Source organism: Porites lutea, chromosome 1, assembly GCF_958299795.1.
Source record: "Porites lutea chromosome 1, jaPorLute2.1, whole genome shotgun sequence".
NCBI classification, from domain to species: Eukaryota; Metazoa; Cnidaria; class Anthozoa; order Scleractinia; family Poritidae; genus Porites; species Porites lutea.
The window spans coordinates 21,213,271-21,230,594 of NC_133201.1; the positions used below are offsets into that span (position 1 = coordinate 21,213,271).

General features: G+C 42.7%; 1 pseudogene; it reads right to left on the reverse strand.

The window, feature by feature from the left end:
• Nucleotides 1-7,010: 7,010 nt before the first annotated feature.
• On the reverse strand, nucleotides 7,011-14,146 carry LOC140936246 (uncharacterized; annotated as a pseudogene).
• Nucleotides 14,147-17,324: the final 3,178 nt, after the last annotated feature.

Genomic DNA, 17,324 nt, shown 5'->3' on the forward strand with positions numbered 1-17,324 from the left:
GAGTGAGCTGGTGGAAGTGACTGCCTTTTTGATCTTGTCGACGGCTGACTGGTGTTCTGGGCCCCACTGGAAGTCGCTGCTCTTCTTTGTCAGATCCCAGAGGTTAGCTGATAGGGAAGCTAGGTTGGGTACAAAACGACTGAGGAACTGTACCATGCCGAGAAAGGTTTGTAGGTCAGCAGGGCTCGCTGAGGGGTCCATGTTGGTGATTGCTTTCGTCTTCTGTGGGTCTGGGTGAAGGCCGCGGTCACTGATGATATTTCCAAAGAAGGGTATCTCAGTGCACCTTATCTTACACTTGTCTGGATTGAAGCGGAGGCCAGTTTCGCGTGCTCGTTCCATAACTGCTCTTAAGTTTGCATCATGCTCACTCTGGTCACGCCCATAGATAACTATGTCGTCGGCGATACCCGTGACGCGTGGGAGATCGCCGAATGCCTCGTCTACTTTTTTCTGGAAGATGTCCTGGGCACAGATGAGGCCGAATGGGAGCCGCAGGAACCTGTACCGCCCATGAGGTGAGTTGAAGGTGGTGCACAAGGAGCTCTCGTGGTCGAGTTGGATGTTCCAGTAACCACTGCGGGCGTCAACAATAGAGAAGTATTTGGCCCCACTTAACCGTGGTAAGACCTCGTCGAGCGTGGGGGTGCGGTGATGTGGCCGCTTGATAGCGCGGTTGAGGTCCTTAGGGTCTAGGCACAGCCGAAGTGTGCCATTGCTCTTTGTAACGCATACCAATGAATTAACCCAGTCAGTGGGTTCATCTACTTTGGTGATGATGCCCTGCTGGACAAGGGCGTCAAGTTCCCTTTTTAGTGGTTCACGCAGTGCCTCGGGTACTCGCCGTGGGGGGTGGATGACGGGTGGAACCGTAGGGTCCAAGGTAATGTGGAACTCCCCTTGAAAACAGCCAACGCCCGTAAAACAGTCTTTGTACTGGATGAGTAGCTCTTTCTTTGCATCGGCATCGCCAGGGGGTTTCTGTGTGGGCTTTGTTGCCTCTGGCGAGGTGGCAGTGGTGAGGCTGTAGTTGAGGGTGACGAGTTTCATATCCCTGCAGGTAGGGAGGCCGAGGATCGTTGGCCCAGTAGTGTTCACCACGTGAAAAGGGTACGGCTTGGAGTGGCCATTGTGTGATAAGTTAAGTTCGCAAGTTCCATAGTGCTGTATAGTGTGGCCACCGAAGGCAGTAATTGTTGTGTTAGAAGGACACAAACCGAGAGGTGCACCATCTGGGCTGTATGCTGACTGCGGATACAGCTGTTTGTACGTGTCGACAGGGATGACATTGCCTTCGGCTCCTGTATCGATTTTGCACAGTAGGGGCATGGTGCGCTGACCTGCGTTCACTTCTAGCTGTAATAAGGCCTGAGTGTCCCCTTCGACAACACTGTCGATATGCAGGGAGTGAAAATACAGTTGCGGGGTATCTAGCGTGTGTGGAACATCGATATTCTGTACTGTTGGATAGTCGGTGTTGGGCTCAGTGGTGTCTATGGCATGTACACCTTGTTGTGGCCTGTGCTGTTTACCCCTGGATGTCTCATAACTGGTTTTGGCCCTTGGGCGGGAACGACAAACAGATCTCCAATGGCCAAGCTTGCCGCAGGCATCACATTTTGTTCCATATGCTGGGCACGATCTACGGGGTGGATTGTGGAAGGTGCCACAATTTCCACACTTTTCACCTTGGGTACCCTGTGCTGGTGGTGTACTCATGTTGGGTGCCCTGTATCGTGTGTTTCGGCCATGTTGTTGTCTCAGAGCATCGACTGTGGTGATTTGGCCGCCTCTGATGTCCTGTAATTGAGTACTCGTGGCTTCCTGGGTTCTGGCGATGCCCACGGCTTTGTTAAGTGTCAGAGTGGCATCGTACTCGAGGAGTTTTGATTGAACGCGCGGGTTGTTCGATCCGAAGATGAGAGCGTCGATGATGTGTTCGTCGGGGTTCGTGTACTTGCGCTCGTTTACTAAAATTCGTACTTTCTTGAGGAATGAATCGACTGATTCACCAGTTTCGTGCTTCAGGGTGCGGAGTTTGTAGCGTGCAAGCCTAAAGTTGCTTCTCGGCGCCACGAAATCCTCGAACTTTTCCCAGTATGTGCTGAGCTGTTTCTTTTCATCGGCTGTTAGCGACCACGTGGAAACTAGCTCGATTCCTTCTTCGCCTGACCATATTAAGAGGTAGCTGACTTGCTCTTCCTCGCTTTTTCCTTTTAGCGGACCAGTGAAATAAAGCTGACAGAGGCTTTTGAATTTCTTAAAGGCTTGTGGCGCGTCGGTTGAGGACCAATCCATTCGTGGGATGGGTAGTCCGGCGAGCTCTGCCATATTAATGCTTGCTTGCCACGTAGTGTTTTGTATCGAACGGGTGTAGCGACGAACGGGTACAAATGCTGGATAGGCCGTGGACGGAGACAACAAACTAACTGGTTTCGGGGTTGTTATCCCACTTCTGACACCATGTTGTAGTTCGCATCAGCAACGTTGGAAGATTTTTATTTATGAATCAAGCATGCCGAAGGACATGACATGTGCGCGCATGCGCAAGTACATTGAGTTGCGTGACAAACTATGACAAGTTCCACATCTATCTCGGTCATTGCCTTGGTAAACCGACAGGCAGAGAGCACGTGGCCATGCTCCATAAGGGTAACTCTGGCTCCCTGCCTGGGGACCACGTTTGTTGTTGGACCGTTCAGCAAAACCAGGTCACATAGAAACGGGCTGCTGTCTGGCAATCTAGCCTTCTTTGTTCTTTTATTTACATTGCTGCCAATTCTTCTCTGGTTTGACAACCTTCTGAAGTGCGACAAACCACCTGCTTGCGAGGCGCACGAGGAATTCCCGCCAACGCCAATCCCACTGGAAGTTGATATAGTTGAGCTTGGCACAGCATTTGTTGCCCTGGACCTACCAAAAACCTGTGATATTTCGTTATTAACAGATCGTGGCTGACTTCTGGATGCCATTTGATCGGACAGCTGTTTTACGCTGGTGATAAGCTGGCGAACAATGTCAGTCGTTTGTCTCGAATTCTGCTCGGCCATTTTGTTTGACCAATGCAGGGTAGGTACTTCATTTATGACTGCTGTAGTGTATCAGGATATAGATTCTTATAGTGTACCGATATGAAGTACCTACCCAACGCAGAACGTGAACCGCCGAATGGTGCTTACTCACTCGCTGGCTCGAGAAAACCTAATCGATAATCTCGAACGGTGATTAAAATTCTCACACATTGATTACAGAAGCTCGAAAGGTTGGTTGGAACTCATACCACTTTTGTCATGTTTGGCTTTCATGTTGCTGCATCGCTCTTTTTCGAATGGTGATTTCTCATTCTCGTATAGTAATTTCCAGATCTCACAAATCGATTACATTCTCGAATGGTGATTTCTCATTCTCGTATAGTGCCTTTTCATTCTCGAATTATGATTTCTAATTCTCGTATAGTGATTTCCCAACCTCATACACAGATTACTGAAACTCGATAGATGATTTAAAACTCATACCACTTTTGTCATGTTTGGCTTGCCATACCAATCAGTTCTATCCAGTTTGCTTTTCACTTTTTGCCAGTTTTATATAAATCAAGTTCTTCTGAAAATACCGTAAAATTATAAATAAACCAACAGATCAGGCTATAAACCTGAAGTTGTTTGTGACTATATGAAAACACAACCATGCATGCAGTTGACAGTACTTCAGACAAATTTATTGCAAGCGGAAAGTGCAAATGTAAATTTGTGTGTAAATTGATCTTCATAAGCTAGTCGATTTACTGAATATTTGCTTGTGAAACGTGCCCAATTTGTGTGAAGTGGTATGGGAAATTCTACCCTGCAAGCAGAGTTTTCTCTCTTGCATGGCTTTTAGCGTTTAGGAAGTCATTTGGGTGGTTTGTCTGTCGCGTAGTTGGTTTGTTTACGTGTAAACAAACCTCTGCAGGGTAGTAAAATTCTATTGCCATTCATGATCTCCGATCTCTGAGGATTTACATGTGAAAGCTCACGTGAAACCCTGTGTGAAGTGTATGTGAAAATAATGTGTGAATTAGTAGCATGTGAAATTCTAGATGTTTTGCCATTCATTGAGGATTAAGAACATGTGAAAGCCCGTGTGAAACCCCATGTGAAGTGTATGAGAATATGTGTGAATTTAAATGAGGATTTACATGTGAAAGCCTGTGTGAAACCCCATGTGAAGTGTATGTGAAAATATGTGTGAAAGGGATGACGTCGCTTCACACCCTTTTCACATATATTTCACTATGCAAAATTTCACATGCACGTGAAATATGTGACCCTCCACGGGAAAACGTACACTAACGACCTTCCGTTAAACGTTAGAAAACTAACGGATACTTAGCGGATTGCTAACGGCTCTGAAGTCATTCTAACGCTTTGTACTAACGTTCTAACGCTCGGCCCTGGCCTTCTAATGGTTTGTCTTAACGCTCTAACGGGTTGTCCTAACGGTCCACAACGGTCCGCTCTAACGCTCCAACGGTTTACGTTAACGTTCTAACGGTTTATACTAAAGTTCTAGTGACTGATCACCACTAAAGTCTTAATTCTATAAAATAAACGGATCATAAGTTGTGAATGATGTATAACAATGAAATAACACATGAACTGCGGAAATTGAATCAGAATGAAATGAATCGAATCGGTCACGTATTATCTCTTGCCTTTTAGCAAAGTCTTTAGTTAAACGGTCGATCAAAGAAAGAAAGCGTGGTTTTGCAATGGCTAAAACTGATAATAACATTCAATCAGGACTTCCAAGGGGTAGAATCGACAAGACATGACAGACATGACTCAATTCTCCCAAAACATCGACAAAAATACTCAGAAAAAGCAAAATAGTTTGCGACAGTTACGATTCTGACAATTCACTTTCCATTCCTCTTTGTTTTCTACGTGACATTGGCAATTGTCCCTAACGAAACAATCCGAAAAACGGAGTCGTAATCGAGCAAAAAAGCGACACCAGACCACCATCAATAAACAACTGCGGCCGACAGTCAAAAGCGTCTCTCGTTGAGAATCCGCTAACCAACTACAGCGAATGTCTGGCAGGTTATCTCAATCCATCTTAGTTATCTTATTCCAAAAATGCATCAGTGGACCTTTGAGTTTGGTGGAAAATTAAAATAATATTAGTCGACTCTCGCTCACTGACATTCGAACTAAACAACTTTATGCAAATTTTTGTTGAAATTTGATCCACCGGGAATGAAGAGCAGCGGAAGCGTTGCGTGACGACCCAAAGTCGACGAATTTCCGAACGACCGTCATTTCTTTAGAACTACTTGTAGAAGTAATAAATAATTAGGAAGTGCGTTTGAAATTCAAGGAAGGGAAGGGGGTCGGGAATGACATATGTTTATACCACTTCTCAAAATAGCATTACAATATTCTCTTTCAAAACGGATGGTTTATTAACAGATTGTTTAGTTATAGTTTCTTTTAAAAACTGTAACTAATGCTATTGTAGTCTAATGCTCTGACAAGGGTATAGTGCGTCCGGCGAAGCAGGGCAATTTGTTTTGCGAGAGTCTTTTATGCAAATTTAATACTTTTGCGGCTTTTTGCTGCCGGGTCTGTAGCGCTTGATAGAGGATTTAGAGTATTTTACTTCCAAACAAGAACAAGGGGAAAAGATGGCTCAAATGCACTTTACTAATCTAGAAAAAAGAAAAAAAAACTAGAAGCGCCGCTAGCACCGGCACCACAGCTAGGAATCGAACTGGGAAGCGAGGATTTGCAACTTAAATACATAACCAGTGCGCCACGAAAGTATGATATTTTTACAAGGAGAGTGATAGCACAATCATGTCACTTGAAAATGAGGCAAGCTTCTGGCCTGAAAACGAGGTAGAAAGGAAAATGCCCCCAATCTCGCCGGCAACTACCCGTTAATCGAAAAAAGCTTCGACAGCCCAAGCATTTTGTAAAGTCAAACAAGGATCGAAAAACTCAACTACTCATTGGCTACTGCTTTTCTTTTGTTTTTGATGAACTACAATCCCATGTAATTCATTGGCTGTGGAACATGCAACTCATTTCTTTTGTTTGAGAAAATGAATTGTATTGGATGGTAAGTTTCCTATTATTCAGGCGAGAATCTTTAACCCTAGAACATTGTTCCAAGCAAAATGCAAACTCGAAAATGGAACGCTACTAACGGTTTTCATCAATTTTTCTAACGGATGACTAACGGATAGCTAACGTTTTAGCCTGTTTAACGGAAGACCGGTCACGTGTACAGTCAAACCTCTATTAAGTGGTCGCCCTCGGGAATGAGCCAACTGACCGCTTAATAGAGGTTGACCACTTAACAGAGGTTTCCCAAAATGTAATAAATACGTTAAAAAAGAACTGTAGCATCTATACAGTATATTGTATCAGTTCACAACAACAGTAACACAAAATATTACAAAAACATCAAGTAATTGCATGTTCAAGGAAGTCCACGCTTATAGTTCTAATGTTGATTGAAAGGTAGTCGCCGTTGTTGTAAACCACTTCATAGAGGGCCGCTTAATAGAGGTTTGACCGTACTCATGCAATTCAATTCAATGGATTGAGTTCGATTTGGTTCGATTTATCAAACAAAGTTCGGTGTTTGATTTCGTCAGTTTGATTGCCGAATTATGGAAAGCCTATCTGAACAAATCCATTCATTCCTGAAAAAAATCAAGCCGTTCGCATACCCGAAACAAAAACACTGGTTCCGTCACCTTGAAGTAGGGGTAAAAAGAAACTTGGATCCGGTTCGCGGTTCGCGTTTGTTGTCTTTAAGTTTGCTATAAATACATCCAGACGTTGAACATATATAATCAAATTACAATATTGGATTTTAATCGGTTAACTGCTACAGCTAGCGCATAAAGATATCTTAAACTCTACTGGCTACACTTTTTTAATTTTTTACATGAACAATTTTTGATACCTAACAATAACTGATCACGATTAAGCAAATAAAGCAACAGCTCCAACGGTTCAAGGTGCGGGAGCCACTAAGTCCTCTGTACCAGGTTTACAAAATTGGCGTATCTCCCGGAACAGGTAGTTCTTACGCTGTTGTGAGAGACCATCGGGCCTGATCGTAGGTGGAAGAACAGAAGAAGGAGGGAGATTCGCTTGATCTTTCAACAACATAAACGGTTGCTCGGGACTTGTGACTAACTCTTTGCAGAAAACCATTCCTGGACTGGCCTCTGAAAATCTGAAATGGTGATACTTCTTGATATTTGGGATTTTCTTAAAGTATGGTTCCAAAAAGGACGCCCAGTCGTACACTGGAACGATGACTCTTCCATCGTGAGTTCCCATGATCTGGGCTTTGTTGTTCCCAGTAGTGCTTGACTTTTCAACAAGGCTTGCCAGCTCGTAAATAGACGATAGGTAGGTGAGTTTGTATGATTTTTCAATCATCCCAAAGCAACGATCTGGTCCAAATTTCAGAGCAACTGCAGAATACCCTGCCACTAGAAAGTTGCACCTCTGAAAATAGTGGCTACTTGGCCACAAAGCTGACGAGTTACACAGGGCGAGGATGCTAAGTCGGTACATGGCTACGTGGCTACATGGCTAGGTGGCTACGTAGCTATGTGGCTACGGAGCTACGAAGGTACATAGCTACGTAGCTACGGAGCTACGGAGCTACTTGGCTACGTGGCTACGGAGCTACAGAGCTACAAAGCTACATAGCTACTTGGCTGCGTGGCTACGGAGCTACAAAGCTACGTATCTACATGGCTACATTGCTACGTGGCTACGGAGCTACGGAGCTACGGAGCTACTTGGCTATGTGGCTACGGAGCTACGGAGCTACAAAGCTATGTAGCTACATGGCTACGTGGCCAAGTGGCTACGGAGCTACGTAGCTGCGGAGCTACTTGGCTACGTGGCTATGGAGCTACGTAGCTACTTGGCTACGTGGCTACGGAGCTACGGAGCTACAAAGCTACGTAGCTACTTGGGTACGTGGCTACGGAGCTACGGAGCTACAAAGCTACGTAGCTACATGGCTATGTTGCTACGTGACCACGTGGCTACAGAGCTACGGAGCTACGGAGCTACATGGCTACGTAGCTACATGGCTAAGTGGCTACGTAGCTACATGGCTACGTGGCTAAGTGGCTTCGTAGCTACGTGGCTACGGAGCTACTTGGCTACGGACTTAAAAGGGTAATTGTGTACCTGGCTAGGAGGATAAAAAGTTGCTACGGGGCTAAGAGAGTACGAGGCCAATGTGGTATTTGTAAGGCTTTGAGACAATTTCATAGTTTTTGATACTGCTAATGTTTATTTACATTATTAATCGCAATGAAAATGACTAAGTTTACTTTAAATTACAAAAATTTACATGAAAATTGTATTCGTTATGAAATGAGATCATAAATGTAGCTGTTTAAAAATGTATTGAAAATGGTGAATTGACAGAAATCTTGAAACTGTGAAATAACTATATGCTAATACGCATCAAATGTTCTTTACACGAATATTGTGCTCCTGTACTGTTCATTGCAAGTGTTACATATCTAAACATCTGGGAACATTTCTTGTGGAATGAAGTTCGCATGGATCAATGCCCGCTTGATAGCGGTAGAGATACATTTGTTGGCGTTTTGATTGTACTTGGATCTATAGTCGTTTTGGCTGCATAAATCTGAGGGCCAGTTGACATTCTCAGGTTTTTGCTTGATGAACACTTGAACTGGATGTGGTGCAAGTAGTACTTGGATGGAACGAACCTTTCCTAGGCCTGCTTGCTCAAGGGCGTTGACTGCTTCCGTGAACTCAGAATTTGCGATTCCTCGCAGAGGACGTGGGCGGCACTGTTTGAAGGCCCTGCAGGTGAGAAGTGGACCACCAAAATGAAGACACGCGGTTTGAATGGACATCAAGGTTGGCTGACCTTTTGTTTCATCCATCGTGGGCGACATGAGGTCATTCAGGAACTGGAAAAAAATATGTTTAGGAATATGTAATAAAAACTTTAAGAATCGATTCACTTGTCATTACACTTCACTGAATCGATTGTACGTGAAACAAGCGCGCTGAACACGAATATATCTCGTTCTTTATTCATGACCCGAAACAAGCGCGCTACACATGAATATGTAATAGTTTCTGACTGATTCGTTTTGCTTTCGAAATATTCCTTGTGAAATGTCTTTTAGGGAAGGTGAAATATTTATTGTTTTGTATTATGTTAATCGGAAGACCTATCGTCGTCCGCTATATCGCCATTGAGAAAATGAGACTAATCTCGTTTCTCCAGTCATTCATTCCTACCCTGTTCTGTGTTGATAATTTGTTAAGAAACTCCTTTCCTTTCCCTTCCTCTACCCCCTGAACTAGATAAAAAGGGTTATCTGAGGTATATAGTTTGGAAAGTAATCGTGGGATTTTAAGGCAGAAAGATTTCATATCGCTTACCTCAACAAAAATTTCTTTCTGCGATTCAGCCCAATTTACGTATTTGATGGCGCAGAGAAGTGTTGACTTTTCGATTTCGTCTGCTGGCTGTGTGGGCTGCCTGCCTTGAAGCAGCTCCGCAGTGACGTGGTTAAAGATATGGAGCGCTGCTGCAACACGGAGGATGATGTCGATCTTTTTCGTCTTGGGCGGACTTGTGCCTTCCAAGATGGCTTCATTTACCTCGGCTATAAATTGTTCGTTTATAGTGTTCACAGTTTCTGTGGCCCCTTGGTCTAGAGTGTAAGTGGAACGTGAAAGATGCAGGCGAGCAATCTCCACGAATATGTCTTCGACACTGGAAAGGCCGCTCTCTTTTAAGGCTTTGATTGCCTGGCTTTGTGTTGGTGTCGGTCGCAAGCACTTTGGGAATGTAATTAAAAATCGGTCTAAAAGACCGTGTCCTTGATCTAATAGGGCGACTAGACGGGCGGCAAATGGAATCTGTGTTGCCCCTAAGATGCAGAAAGGCGTGTTTGCTGCTATTTCCCGCGTTTTTTCAGTGGCATACCGGTAGGAGGCCTCTTCTCCAGAGAACAGTTGACATAGCGCTTGTACATCGCCAGTGGCATTTTCTTCGTCAGACTTTAGCAATTTGAACAGGACCTCGTAAATCTCGGCTGACAAAAGGAACCCTCTGTTGTTGTCTGCGACTGTTTTTATCAGTCCCGACGAGTTACATTTCTGGATTACAGGGCTTGCAGAATCTGCTTCTGGCGTTACACTGGCCATGGGTGATATAGCGCATTCCTTGATTGCTTGTGATTTTCCAGTTGTTGGAGGGCCAACGAAGATTGAATAGATGTTGAGTGGCATTTCTTGTGTTGCAGTTTTCAGTGTAGTTGCAGTTCCAGCCATGAACGCAGTGGTAGTAATCAGAGTGGAAGAAACATAGCCAGGATTTGTGCTAATAGAGTGCGACTTGTTGAGAATAAAGCTCCAGACTTCGGCAGGGAAAAGTGTTTCAAATGGATCAGGAAGTGCGATTAGGCGTTTTTGAAGTTGGGCCCAAGTACTGTTTGGTTGTTTTCGAAGCTTCGTAAGGCGCAGGGTAGACATTCTGGAATGATGCGTTTGTCTCAAATGATGCGCTCTACATTGAGTTTAGCGATTCTGCAGCTAAAGGAATCCCCAAAGGGACTATTAAGTTATTGTAAGGAGATTAAACAAAGGGTGTGAAGTAATCGGTGAATGCTTTAGTTGCAGTTACTACTGTTTGATTAGTTTGTAGTTGTTTTGATAAATTTCATTCATGTGTCGCCTGCGTCCGAATTGTGATTTTAAAAAAAACCAACAAATGCGTTCTTAAAAGCGAAATATATGGTTATGCTGTTCTGTGGGAATAGTTTTTTTATAATAATGTAAGATGTTAATTGTTGAATTGCGGAACTGCGTTGTGTAAAACTTAGAGAGATTTGAAGGTATTGTTTGTAGTTTGGTGTAATATGTGCCAGGAACAAAGACTGTGAACACTTCAAAGGAGGTGGGAAAATTAAAGAAATTAGCGTTTATATAGTTTCTTTGTTTGAGTTATTTCAATGGCGCTCAGTGAGGGCTAATACATGCTGGTCAATGTTAAGATAATTAGTTGTTTGCTCTGCAGTCGTTTATGCTGTTCTGGAAAATGTATACTGTTGTACGTCGTAAGACGTGGAGTGCAAACTGGGTGTTCGAAAGCTGATTTAAAAGATCAAAGCACTCAGTGCGGCAGCACTCAAGCAAGCTATCAAAGAAATGAGAAGCAAGAGAACTTCACATCATATGAAAATTTGCTAAGAGATTACCTGTGGGACAGAGAGTTCACGCTGTCATGGCTAAGAGAAGAAGGGCTGATTGCGTCGAGTAGAAATTGCACTATGTGTGGATCGGAAATGAATTGGGTTCGGCGGGGAGACCGATCCGATGGCTACATCTGGGAATGTAGCAGGCAGATTAATGGTAAGCGGCATAGATGTGAGAGGAGCATCAGAGAAGGAAGTTGGTTTGAAAATTCGAACATGACAATTGAAAAGGTGTTGAAATTTACGTACTGGTGGTGCCAGGACTTAAACCAGTGGCAAATTAAACAACAGCTTGGACTTGGCTCGCACACAGTGGTTGACTGGGACATGTTTTGTCGTGAAGTATGTGAGGTGGCATTGTTCGATGGGAGAAAATTGGCGGTCCAGGGAAACTGGTTCAGATTGATGAAAGCAAAATTGGAGAGAGAAAGTACCATCGTGGACATGTAGTGGAGGGTCAGTGGGTTTTTGGCGGCATCAAGGAAGATTCATGAAAATGTTTTATTGTGACCGTAGAAGACAGGACGGAGGAAACTTTGCTAAATCTAATCAAAGAATGGATTGAACCAGGAACAACAATTGTGTCCGATTGCTGGAAGGGGTACGTAAATCTTTCAAAACATGGGTACATCCATAAGACAGTAAACCACTCCGTGGAGTTCGTTAACAAGGAGGGTTTCCATACAAACAAGATAGAAGGGCATTGGCGGCAAATGAAAGCGAAGCTTCCGACGCACGGTCGTAAAAAAGAACACTACTCATCATACCTAGCTGAGTTCAAATGGCGATATATCCACAGTGGAGAAGATTTGTGGAAGGTGTTTTTAAACGACATCAAGAAAATTTACAAATTTGAATAATCAGAAGAATGCAATTCCTGAAAATATGTCAGAATCTTATCGAATCGGTTCAAGCAGTGTAAGAGCAAATATGAACACGTTTAACTTTGAGTTGTGTTAATTGAAAGTATTGTACATTATATGACACAGTTTTGCTGTATGATGCCCTGTGTTGCAAGAACTGTTTATCTGCAGAAAGAGTTTGAAATTTAAATAAAGGAGTTTTGGATATACCGTAAGAAAATGTATCATGTCCAGTAAAGTTTTTTGGTTGAATTGAAAATATCATGCAGTTATTGGTTGCTTAGGCGGCCAAATAATGTGATCTTTTGATCGAGGGCATTGTGTGTGATAAGTTGTATCTTGCAGCCATGAGCCGAAACCAGGGCACTTGTTTCGGGTCATGGTTTAAAGAACGAGATATATTCGTGTTTAGCGCGCTTGTTTCTGGTCATGGATTAAAGAACGAGATATATTCATGTGTAGCGCGCTTGTTTCGGGTCATGGATTAAAGAACGAGATATATTCATGTGTAGCGCACTTGTTTCGTGTCATGGATTAAAGAACGAGATATATTCATGTAGTGCCCAGGTCGCCAAGCCGTCGCCAGGCCACTAAGCTGCTTAGCTGTGTAGCTCCGTAGCCACGTAGCCACTTAGCCACTTAGCATCCTAGCGGTGTAGCTCCGTAGCCGCATAGCCACGGATTCTAGATGTGTTTTGGGGTGGCAGGGTATTCTGCAGTTAAGCCCAAATTTCGTGTGGCCAGCAATAAGGAACGAGTACAGGATTGTGTTATGGAGGTTCATCATAATTCTCCAGGCCAGGTACCATAGAAAAAAAGTGTTTTTATTCGGGCCAGAGCAGTTGTCAGCGTTGAGACATGCGTCGGTCTCCCCGAGTCCGTGATGCTGAAAATAATAATGGGTGTAGCTGATGGTCGCATTTGCCCCTTTTCCAGTCGTAGCAGCCTCGTCAATCAAAAAGTTGACTTGCTGTGGAATTGCCTCGCACATAACTCCAAATATTCCGCATTTTCGGGGAGTCTTGAAGTAAATAGGGCCCGGTTGCATAGGATTGCTAGGGATATGTACTTGCTGAGCAAAGTCAAAAGAGTAGTGTATTGTCCCCTTGAGTGAACAAACGTTCCGGTTTGTGCGATTCAATATTACATAGCCTCCGATGTTGTCTAATGTTTTCTGAGAGTTTGTGCAAGAGTTCTTGTAAAATTCTCTTTCACGTTGAGCAGAGTTGATGTGATCCTGATTGTCCTTTAGTATTTCTGCTTTTTCACTTTCCGGAAGATTGGCCGCACGTTGAAGTTTGTTGGCGTTCTGCTGACAAATTATACATAAATCTGTCATTGGTTTTGAAATTACTACATCAGGATAAAATTGTTCCCACATTTGAAAAAATTTGGAGGAGCCAACTGCTCGTTTGTCCGAAGCTCGACAGGCTGTCTCGTACTTTCGCCAAACACCTATCTTTGTTTCACTTGACGAAAGCACCTTCACCTCGTCATTTTTAAATCCAGGTATCCTGCCCGGCAAAACAATGGCGTTTTCCTCCACATAGTTTGCCAGGAATGAGTGAACGTCTACGATGGTTGACTGGGGAAGTGTGTTTTGTGGGAGTCGTTTAGTGTTCTCATGTTGACGCGGAGAAATACCGTGCTGCTCGTAGTGTTCTTTTAGGCGTCGGAATCACGAGTAGCTTATTCCATAAAAGTGCAAAAACATCTTGCAGATTGGTTTAGATTGGAAGTAAAATGTACATCGAGGACTTCTTTTGCCACCAATACAATCACTTCGAGTGAACGCCTGAATGCTTGTTAAAATAACCAAATCTAGCTCTAAACTTGACAGTTCGAGGCAGTTGTTCACATTAAACAGAACTGTTTCTTCTGGAAACTGTCGGCAACATGGCCCGTTCTTTGGACCGAGAGCACATCCGCAACCGTCTTGAAGAAATTTCTTGAGTTCGTCAAGTGATTCATCGCAAGCTTCGCTTTCCCCGTGATTAACATCCGACATAGTGCTTTTTTCATTGAAACTGTTTTCGAATCAGTGCGCTCGTAAACCAGTGTATTCACGAAAGCGTCACATTGTTATTGTTGCCATGGAAACGTACAAAGAAGTGGGACTTACGGCCTGGCATTTCTAAACATCGGTCTTTTTAAAACTTGAATTAAAACTCTATAAATGCTAAAAATCTACGGAAAATCTCGCTTGTTGTTGTACTTCTCACTATAGGCTTTCGATCACAGCTGAATGTTTGCACTCTCAAACCCACGCGATCAAGCATAAACCATAACAAAGAGATACCCCTTTGAAGTCTCCCGTCATTGACTATGCTAAGGCGAATTATTTGTCCTCTCAACCCTGGGAACAAGGATGGAAAAAAATATGAACGAAACCAGCGCTACCCTGCGAGCAGAGGCCCACAGGGAAAGTGTTCGCTGAAATGCGTTCACACTTTTAATAGCGCTTTCAATGATTATCAGTGGCACCAGTCACACATAATCCAACTCTATTTTTTTCTCTTCAAAATAACTTTTTCCAGCACGCGGCTGTGTATCGATCACACAACGTTTATCTAAATTTTCTTGTCAAAAAAAAACTATTTATCTCCGGTTGATTGACACTTCATGTTCACATGCTTTATGCAAATTTCTTTGATAACCTGATGAACTGAAGCCAGCATATCAAAGTATTCGAACCGCTTTATGGGTTAACTTAAGGAATGGAATTATGCAGTGGGGGGCGTTAAAGAGAATATGGTAGGAAGCCATTCGAACAGCTTGGTTGATAATTCTCCATTCAAGAAATTTGTTCATTTGCCGTTTCAATCGACTTGGTGCGCCTTGTAGAACCAGGGATACCACATTCTTTTTTCTCGTGACGCCACAAATTCACGCTCGGCAACACATGCCAAATAAACAATTACTCATCAATAAATGGCGCATCATAAACACTTTCGTGACGAAATTCAGCGTTTTAAACAGAGTATTTTGCCGTTTCAATCGACTTTGTGCGCCTTGTAGAACCAGAGTTATCACATTGCTTGTCGTGACGCCACAAATTCACACTCAGCGGCACATGCCAAATAAACAGTCTATGAACTATGCTTGTGAAAAAATTACTCGTCAATAATTGGCGCATCATGAACAATTTTGTAACGAAATTGAGCGTCGAAGACAGGGTATTTTGCCCTTTCAATCGACTTTGTGTGCTTTGTGGAACCAGAGATATCACATTTTTGTTTCTCGTGACGCCACAGATTCACACTCGGCGGCACATGCCAATAATTTTTTATAACAATCACTTGCCTGTGAATTACTCATCTATAAATGGCGCATCATAAACACTTTTGTATCAAAATTCAACGTTTAAGACAGAGTATTTTGCCGTTTCAATTGTCTCTGTGCATCTTGCCAGAAATATCATTGTAACAAATAAAGCTGAGACTTTTGTCACCGGATGTTTTTGTGCAAGAGAGCACAAAAACGGGACTCTCAGAAGCTCTCTTGAGCGTCTTTCGAGTTTCCATTATCAGAAACGAATGTTAGTTGTCGCTAAGTTTTCTAACGAGTAAAGATCATCAGACTAACGGATTGACTAAGGAACGGATACGGCTAACGCTCTAACGGGCAAGGATCGGGTGCTAACGGATTAACCAACGCCACTAACGGATATGATTAACGCTCTGACGGGCAAGAGTCACCAGCTAACGGATTTACCAACGCTACTAACGGTTTTTATCAATTTTTCTAACTGATGACTAACGGATAGCTAACGTTTTAGCCCGTTTAATGGAAGGTCGTTAGTGTACGTTTTCCCGTGGAGGGTCACATATGTGTGTGAAATGCATGTGAAAAGTGTGTGAAAAACGTGTGAAAAATGTGTGAAAAGAGTGTGAAAATAGGACATTTTTCACACGTTTTTCACAAGGTGTTTCACATACATACTCCTAGTAGTGGTAGTATTTCTTAATGTTATCTCATTTCAATATTTTTGGTTTCCATTGCTTTATTACTGAAGTGATGGGCTGATTGTAGTTGAAGGTTGTCCTAAACTTTGTGGCGCAAACTGAGTTGAAAGTTGCTCGAAATTTAGTGCCGTAGCCATCATTTGTTTCTAGACAATTTTGGACATTCCAAGACCTTTCATCGGGAGAAATCACTTCCATAAAAAATAGTGTTGAGAAAGTCTAGTTTCGAGCTAAGAATGTCTAGCTGTCAAAATGTCTAGATGTCTTGCATTTAGCTCAAAATATTAACCGTTCCAAGACTTTTCTTTGGAAAAAACCGCCAGACCTAGAATAGACTTTTCGAAGACATTTCAGATCTAGTCGTCAACACAATTTTTAGATCTAGCCGTTTCATGCGGGAAGAATCGCCGCAAAATGGTATTAAAAATTTGATTGTAAAATGTAATAATCTTTGAATACAAATTGTAATAATTTTTCTAATGCATGATGTAATGAAAAATGTAACAATTTCCGAATAACAACATGCATGCTATTTCAAAATCAGTCTTGTGGCTCTGTCATGGCAGCGAATCCAGATCTTCAATTAAATTACTAGCTATTATTATTGATACTAATATTAATATCAATGATAGTATTATTGCTAGTGTTACAATGAAACAGTTGAAATGAGGAGATGTAATCAGCTTTGGGAAACCGAAGCGGACGTTTGTTTCCACTGATTTGAGTGTAATACAGGTCCCAATACAGGAGCAATATATTATGTAGCTCTAACTCCTATTGAATTATTGCACATTTTCTGTTCGATGTCTAAAGCTGCAAAAGACAGAATAGTTAGATTGAAAATTCAGGAAAGGTTTCTAGAGATGAAATGGCTGACTACTGGTGTGGGTTTTTCCCTGACTACTCGAACAAATAAAACGTGCCTGATACAATTTGTATTTCATAAACAAAGCCATATGAGTAGCTATGAAATTTTCGTTGAACATTAGTTCAGGGTGCAAGGGTAGGGCTAATTTAACGTGAGTTATGTACATACGGAACCAGAACACCATTATCACCACCATCTTCAAAGTAAGGAACGCAACAATAACCATTTTTATTCCCTGACACTTAGGAATCAATCATAAAATACATTCAACCATGCAACTCAAGGCTTTCATACGGCAGAAATATATCCTGTTCACAGCATCACATTTCCCCCCATACAACACAAGATGGTTA